This window comes from Zingiber officinale, chromosome 2A (genome assembly GCF_018446385.1).
Source record: "Zingiber officinale cultivar Zhangliang chromosome 2A, Zo_v1.1, whole genome shotgun sequence".
NCBI lineage: Eukaryota > Viridiplantae > Streptophyta > Magnoliopsida > Zingiberales > Zingiberaceae > Zingiber > Zingiber officinale.
The window spans coordinates 40,840,390-40,849,349 of NC_055988.1; the positions used below are offsets into that span (position 1 = coordinate 40,840,390).

At 36.5% G+C, this 8,960-nt stretch overlaps 1 non-coding gene across 1 annotated transcript; it reads left to right on the top strand.

Moving 5' to 3' along the window:
* The first annotated feature begins 3,114 nt into the window (after window positions 1–3,114).
* Window positions 3,115–3,220, top strand: LOC122044568. The gene has a single exon (XR_006129603.1). It is a non-coding gene; the product is annotated as a small nucleolar RNA R71 (small nucleolar RNA).
* Window positions 3,221–8,960: the final 5,740 nt, after the last annotated feature.

Consider the following 8,960-nt stretch of genomic DNA (forward strand, 5'->3'; position numbering starts at 1 on the left):
CATGCCCATGTCACTCTGGAAGCTCTAGACTTCATTTAAACTCTGTTTTTACTCCAAATCACGTCCTGTCAATCAAAATAAGCAAAGAGTAGATCTCCGAACAGAATATAATGAAAGTATGATATTCTAATGAAATAAGGTGCAATAAACATAGATTATGCCAATGAAATACAAGTAGATGTGCGTCAAAGTATGCATAAAAAAGTATATAATCTACGCACATCACACCCCCAGACTTAAACCTTTGCTTGTCCTCAAGCAAAATGCTGCAGTCTAAATTCATATGTTCTACAACATATTCATAAAACCTAGTGCACTTTCCTAATTCTATCAAAAAGTTTCATTAACAAGCGTGATCATGGAAACAAGTAAAGTATGGTTCAAGCATAAGAATCTTGTGCACAGTGTAAAAGTAACTCAACACCCTTCAAGTTTCAATCCATGTCCTAGTCAAGTCGTCATCAAATTTGAATTCCTAATATTTCCAGTGAAAGACAAGTAACCAGTGATAGGCACTTACTCACCATTCACTTGGTTCATATTTCTCAACTAACCCAAGGTCTCAAAGGTGTGCTCAATCTCAAGGGAAGCTAAGCAGTCATTTCCCCAGTAACCTAACTCGGTCTCAAAGGGGTGACTTGCTAGATTCCACTTATGACAATTGTTTTTTATATCCCTCTCTTTTTTTTTTTTTTTTTTTTGTCTTTGCATTGTGCAAAACTTATTCACAAATGTACTTTTAGCACACATGTTGGGATATTTTGATTTTTCCAAATGAGCTTTAATGATTTGAGCCTCATCCAGTAACCAAAATGAAAGTTGAGAAATCACCATGGAGACCAAGTACTAAGCAAACAAGATGAATCATGACTATTTCAATGACATCAACTATTCAAGCATCAAGCACAAGTGTAGTGGAGATAAAATCCTTAAGGTTGAACCAAAACTAAAACTCATCACCATAAGATTCTTAGCTTATTAATGCTTCCCAAGATAGAAAAAAGAACTACACAAAGTTTACTACTAGCATCATTCGAACATCATGAATCAAGACAATAATCGTGTTAACATTTCACTTGAATCCAAGAAAGCATATAAGTGAAGTTTTGATGTTCTCAAGATGTATGCCACAAAAAATCAAAACCAAAATGCAAGACATAAGCAAAAACAAAAACAAACAAAGCAAAACAAATGCATCTAATGCATCCCCCCAGACTTAAATTTTTCATTGTCCCAATGAAAACTAAAAACAATGTGGAGGAGATTTTAAGAGAATTTACCAAGTGATGAGCTCCAAATGGTTGACATTCATGTTTTTTTTTTTAGATACTCCTCTATCCAATGTTCACAATCCTCCACAACTTTAAAATCTACAAAAAATAAGATAGACAAGAAGAATTAAGTAGAGGGTATGATTTATTATCAACAAAATAAAAAAAAACTAAAAGTAAAATGAAAACAAGATTGAACTTGGGTTGCCTCCCAAGAAGCGCTTGTTTAAGGTCATCAGCTCGACTACCTCATTAGATTCATCTAAATCTTGCTCTTGGAGGGGTAAGATATTTTAGAACCCTCCTACCAAGGGCTCTTATTATGGAGGGAGCTTTAAATATTGGAGCTACAAAGTAAAGTATAACTCTCTCCATCTTCGTCTTCTTGGAAATTTTTTCAGGTGGTCAAAGACGGTTCAGATTGAGCTTCCAATTATTGGCCCATGTGAAATCTGCACATCCAAAAGAAAAACAAATCTCCCACAAGCATGTTATATAGTATAGAGCTAGAACCATATCAAGATAAGATGAATAAGTAATAAAAACTGAATCACATCCAACAAAGTTAATTATAGGTACCTCCATAAAGTTTTCCAAAAGATCACAAGAAATACTAACCTTACTTTGTTGAGAAATACCTGAAATTTCTAAACATGTAGATGTGACTTCCTCTGAATCAAATGATGGTTGTGGCTCTAGCTTAGGTGTTGATGATATCAATGATGGTGATTCTCGAGACTCTACTAGCTCTGTATAAGTCCCTACACATTGTTCCACAACATGATCAATTCTTAAAACCTCTAAGGGTTGTCTTGACAAAGGTGGTGATCCTTGAGATGTTGCTTCCACAACACGACTCCCTACACATTCTTCCATATCATCATCATCAACACATACATCAAAAATAAACCAACATCTATGTCCTCAATAGGAGAATCAATAACAAGAGGATCAATAACTTCACTTGCAGTTTTAAGTTGATCTACCACATCACATTCATCATCTGAAAATTCGATGTCACTATAACACCTTATAAAATTTTGAGATAGATCTGAAAACTTATTTACCACTACATTATCAATAAAATCCTCATCTGAAAAATCTTCATCTTCATATATATTCAAAAATCTACACTCAACCATATTAGTGTCACAAGATTTGCCGAAGTCTTTATTTTCATTGACCCCACTAACCTTTGTGGAAAAGGAACCCTTAGTGAAGGTCCTGGGAAAGACTGAACTCCTTTTTCCCAAATTCCCTTTGAGCTTTTGGAGGAGGTCCAACTTGCTTATCTAATGTTGGTGTGATTAATCGTTGAGGGAAAGGTACTTCTGGCCTTTGGGAACTTCCCAGAGAAATGGAACTGAGTTCTTGTGATCTTCTATTATTCTTCTCCTCAATTCTAAACATGTCGTTCTTCAGAAGTTCTTCATGATTTTTTCCACTTCTCAACCTAACATCATCACACTTTTCATTGGATCTTGACTGTGTAGGAGGGGGATCTTCTTTAAACCATTTTGAAACAATACTATCAAGCTTTGCCCCCAAATGTTTGAACTCCTCACTCTGTGACTTGTGAATTTCAACATTTTTAGGTGGTTGAATTTCATTTTGTTTGACAGGCTCTCTTACATTTATAGCTTGCACTTTTTGAATATCTGAGGGAAATTCCATCCAACTTTTGTTCGACCATTCATGGAGGTTCAATGTCACTTGATCAATTAACGAATAGGCTTCATCTACACTTTTGTCCATAAAAGAACCTCCAGCTGATGAATCCAATAAAGTCTTGTCTGAGAAAGAAATTCCCCCATAGAATATGTGCAAAATCAACCATTTTTCAAAACCATGATGAGGGCACTATCTTTGAAGACTCTTGAATCTATCCCATGCTTCAAATAATGATTCTCCATATGCCTGAGAAAAATTTGTTATACAATTCCTCATATACACCGTTCTACTTGGAGGGAAAAAATTATTCAGAAATTGCTTCTCCAATTGTTCCCAACTTGTGATTCTTTGAGGACAGAGAGAATATAGCCAAGTCCTTGCTTTATCCTTGATACTGAAAGGAAATGTCATCAATCGAACTGCATTTGCTGATACTCCTTCACATTTCACCAAATCACAAATCTCTAAAAATGTTTCAAGATGCAGATAAGGACTTTCTGATACTTCTCCTCCAAATTTGTGACCTTGTATCATGAAAATTATCTCTGGGTCTAGTTGGAAACTTTCTACTTCAATTTGAGGTTGCACAATGGGAGATAAAAATCTTGCAGAAAAGGGTGTAGAAAAATTTCACATGGTCCTGCTTGACATGTTAGTGCTCATGGATATTCAAGAAGAAAAAGAAAATTATCAAGAATCAAAAACAAGAAATAAAATGCAATATGAAAAGCAAGAAAGCAAATGCAGAATTTAAATTGCAAGAAAGAAAGTGCATAATGAAAACAAGAAAGAAAAGATAAAAGAAAAAAGAAAAATGTCTAGAATAATTCATATGCTAAAAATTGCAAGATATGTTTACAAAAGAAAAGAAGAAAGAAACAAGATCAAAAGAGAAAACAGAGAAAAGTTAGATTAGAGTACTAGAAATCAAGAATGCAAAGTTAGAATTAGAATTAGAATTCCAACAAAAAGAGTTGTCAAGAATGTTATTCAAGAAAGGAAAAACTTACGAAAACAGAATTCTAACAATTAGTTATAACTATGCAAATCAAAAGAAAAAAAAAATTATGTTTAGTCTAACTCAATTGATAATTCCTAATGTTATAGCGCAGTCCCCGGCAACGGCGCCAAAAACTTGTTACGCAAGTGTACGGAAATGTCGCAAGTAATATAAATGATTATCGTATCCACAGGGACTGGAATAAGCACTAGAAATGTCTCAATGCGAATTAGCTAAACAACTATCCAATCGTTTCAAAAGCAAAGTAAAGGTAAACAAATCTAATATTAAAGATCAACAAACAAGAGTTTAGTGTTTTGGGTTATGATAAAGGGAGATTCTAGGAGTTTCGGTTTCTTTGTAAGATTTCTTGAATGTAAATGGTTCACCAATTCTTATTCCTCAATTGCCAAACATGTAGAAAGTTGCCGGTTCCCTCTTGCAATAGACAACCGGCTAAGGACTGAGAAATGTATCTAAATAGGATTAATGAGACATGAACCTACGTTGTCCTTACACAGAAGCGCACCTATTACTATGCCTTCCTCGGATATCAACATAGAAGCCCACAACTTATTAATCTATAAAGATACAAGAAGCTAATCATAGAATCCATCCTACTCTCTTGAATACTCCCATTTCCTCTTCAAGATTATCTCTCAAACGTCCTTACACGGGCTTGCACCTGTCACGTGGATCCCTCGGATGATCGAGTGAGAGTTTATCCTTACTAAGTCCATAAGAAATCCAAACAATCAATCAAGAATGAGAATTAAGCACAAACCACCATCAATCATTCAAGATCTAATTGATACAAGCAAGATAATGTCATTGAAACAAGAAAATGGCAAATCCATAAGAGATTACATCAATCCATCATACAAATACTCCCTTAATCCTAGAATACAAGATCTACTCCATGAATCGAGGAAGAAAACCCGAAAGAATAGAGATTACAAGCATTCCTTGAATCCCCAATCCAAGAAAACAAGAAGAGGGGGAAAGAGAAGACTTATCTACGAAGAAGCTTCATCTTCGGATCCAATCCTCGCTCCGGAGCCGGAATCGCCAAGAAAATCCCCTTGAATCGCTCAGAAATCCTCCCAAGAATGGGAGGAAACCACCAAATCTTACTTTCTCCCAAAGGGGGAGAGATCCCCTTTCAATTCATGAAGAAGGGTTTAAATAGAGGAGGGAATCGGGCGCCACACGGCCCCTCGATACGGCCGTGTGAGATCCACACGGCTATGTCCAGTTCCTTCTCTGCCAATGCTGCACGGCCGTGTGGTGCACACGGCCAAGGCCCTCCTGCTCTCTGGAAATGCTACACGGCCGTGTGGTGCACACGGCCACCACCTGCTTGGTCTCTGGAAACCTCACACGGCCGTGTAGATCCACACGGCCACCACCTGCTTAGCCTCTGGAAACCTCACATGGCCGTGTAGATCCACACGGCCATGTCCTGCTTGGCCTCTAGAAACCTCACATGGCTGTGTAGATTTACACGGCCATGTAAGGTTTCAGCACTAGATGCCATACATGGCCGTGTGCAGCTCACACCCCCTTGCATGGCCCTTGCACACCCTTTGTCTTAGCTTTGAATAGTTATATTTCATTGCAACATCTTTTAGGCCACCAAGATGGGGTTTTCTCCCGTTGAAGTCTTCATCAAAGTTGTAGATCTTGAAGTTATCTACAAGTCAGTATAAAGAACAGCCCAAATCTCCAACCGAGCACAAAGTTATGGCCGTTTTAGTTTTAGTCTGCAGTGTAGAAAACCTCACACGGCCTTCACACGGCCGTGTGAGGTTCACAAGGCCCCAACATGACCCCTACATGGCCTTAACATGCCCATGTGAGTTCTACACGGCCAGAACATGAAGAAAACATAGTTTTGCATGCCCATGTCACTCTGGAAGCTCTAGACTTCATTTAAACTCTGTTTTTACTCCAAATCACGTCCTGTCAATCAAAATAAGCAAAGAGTAGATCTCCGAACAGAATATAATGAAAGTATGATATTCTAATGAAATAAGGTGCAATAAACATAGATTATGCCAATGAAATACAAGTAGATGTGCGTCAAAGTATGCATAAAAGAGTATATAATCTACGCACATCACACCCCCAGACTTAAACCTTTGCTTGTCCTCAAGCAAAATGCTGCAGTCTAAATTCATATGTTCTACAACATATTCATAAAACCTAGTGCACTTTCCTAATTCTATCAAAAAGTTTCATTAACAAGCGTGATCATGGAAACAAGTAAAGTATGGTTCAAGCATAAGAATCTTGTGCACAGTGTAAAAGTAACTCAACACCCTTCAAGTTTCAATCCATGTCCTAGTCAAGTCGTCATCAAATTTGAATTCCTAATATTTCCAGTGAAAGACAAGTAACCAGTGATAGGCACTTACTCACCATTCACTTGGTTCATATTTCTCAACTAACCCAAGGTCTCAAAGGTGTGCTCAATCTCAAGGGAAGCTAAGCAGTCATTTCCCCAGTAACCTAACTCGGTCTCAAAGGGGTGACTTGCTAGATTCCACTCATGACAACTGTTTTTTATATCCCTCTCTTTTTTTTTTTTTGTGTTTGCATTGTGCAAAACTTATTCACAAATGTACTTTTAGCACACATGTTGGGATATTTTGATTTTTCCAAATGAGCTTTATTGATTTGAGCCTCATCCAGTAACCAAAATGAAAGTTGAGAAATCACCATGGAGACCAAGTACTAAGCAAACAAGATGAATCATGACTATTTCAATGATATCAAATATTCAAGCATCAAGCACAAGTGTAGTGGAGATAAAATCCTTAAGGTTGAACCAAAACTAAAACTCATCACCATAAGATTCTTAGCTTATTAATGCTTCCCAAGATAGAAAAAAGAACTACACAAAGTTTACTACTAGCATCATTCGAACATCATGAATCAAGACAATAATCGTGCTAACATTTCACTTGAATCCAAGAAAGCATATAAGTGAAGTTTTGATGTTCTCAAGATGTATGCCACAAAAAATCAAAACCAAAATGCAAGACATAAGCAAAAACAAAAACAAACAAAGCAAAACAAATGCATCTAATGCATCCCCCCAGACTTAAATTTTTCATTGTCCCAATGAAAAGTAAAAATAATGTGGAGGAGATTTTAAGAGAAGTTACCAAGTGATGAGCTCCAAATGGTTGACATTCATGTTTTTTTTTTTTTTTTTTTTTTAGATACTCCTCTATCCAATGTTCACAATCCTCCACAACTTTAAAATCTACAAAAAATAAGATAGACAAGAAGAATTAAGTAGAGGGTATGATTTATTATCAACAAAATAAAAAGAAAACTAAAAGTAAAATGAAAACAAGATTGAACTTGGGTTGCCTCCCAAGAAGCGCTTGTTTAAGGTCATCAGCTCGACCACCTCATTAGATTCATCTAAATCTTGCTCTTGGAGGGGTAAGATATTTTAGAACCCTCCTACCAAGGGCACTTATTATGGAGGGAGCTTTAAATATTGGAGCTACAAAGTAATGTATAACTCTCTCCATCTTCGTCTTCTTGGAAATTTTTTCAGGTGGTCGAAGACGGTTCAGATTGAGCTTCCAATTATTGGCCCATGTGAAATTTGCACATCCAAAAGAAAAACAAATCTCCCACAAGCATGTTATATAGTATAGAGCTAGAACCATATCAAGATAAGATGAATAAGTAATAAAAACTGAATCACATCCAACAAAGTCAATTATAGGTACCTCCATAAAGTTTTCCAAAAGATCACAAGAAATACTAACCTTACTTTGTTGAGAAATACCTGAAATTTCTAAACATGTAGATGTGACTTCCTCTGAATCAAATGATGGTTCTGGCTCTAGCTTAGGTGTTGATGATATCAATGATGGTGATTCTCGAGACTCTACTAGCTCTGTATAAGTCCCTACACATTGTTCCACAACATGATCAATTCTTAAAACCTCTAAGGGTTGTCTTGACAAAGGTGGTGATCCTTGAGATGCTGCTTCCACAACACAGCTCCCTACACATTCTTCCATATCATCATCATCAACACATACATCAAAAAATAAACCAACATCTATGTCCTCAATAGGAGAATCAATAACAAGAGGATCAATAACTTCACTTGCAGTTTTAAGTTGATCTACCACATCACATTCATCATCTGAAAATTCGATGTCACTATAACACCTTATAAAATTTTGAGATAGATCTGAAAACTTATTTACCACTACATTATCAATAAAATCCTCATCTGAAAAATCTTCATCTTCATATATATTCAAAAATCTACACTCAACCATATTAGTGTCACAGGATTTGCCGAAGTCTTTATTTTCATTGACCCCCACTAACCTTTGTGGAAAAGGAACCCTTAGTGAAGGTCCTGGAAAAGACTGAACTCCCTTTTTCCCAAATTCCCTTTGAGCTTTTGGAGGAGGTCCAACTTGCTTATCTAATGTTGGTGTGATTAATCGTTGAGGGAAAGGTACTTCTGGCCTTTGGGAACTTCCTAGAGAAATGGAACTGAGTTCTTGTGATCTTCTATTATTCTTCTCCTCAATTCTAAACATGTCGTTCTTCAGAAGTTCTTCATGATTTTTTCCACTTCTCAACCTAACATCATCACACTTTTCATTGGATCTTGACTGTGTAGGAGGGGGATCTTCTTTAAACCATTTTGAAACAATACTATCAAGCTTTGCCCCCAAATGTTTGAACTCCTCACTCTGTGACTTGTGAATTTCAACATTTTTAGGTGGTTGAATTTCATTTTGTTTGACAGGCTCTCTTACATTTATAGCTTGCACTTTTTGAATATCTGAGGGAAATTCCATCCAACTTTTGTTCGACCATTCATGGAGGTTCAATGTCACTTGATCAATTAACGAATAAGCTTCATCTACACTTTTGTCCATAAAAGAACCTCCAGGTGATGAATCCAAAAAGTCTTGTCTGAGAAAGAAATTCCCCCATAGAATATGTGCAAAATCAACCATTTTTCA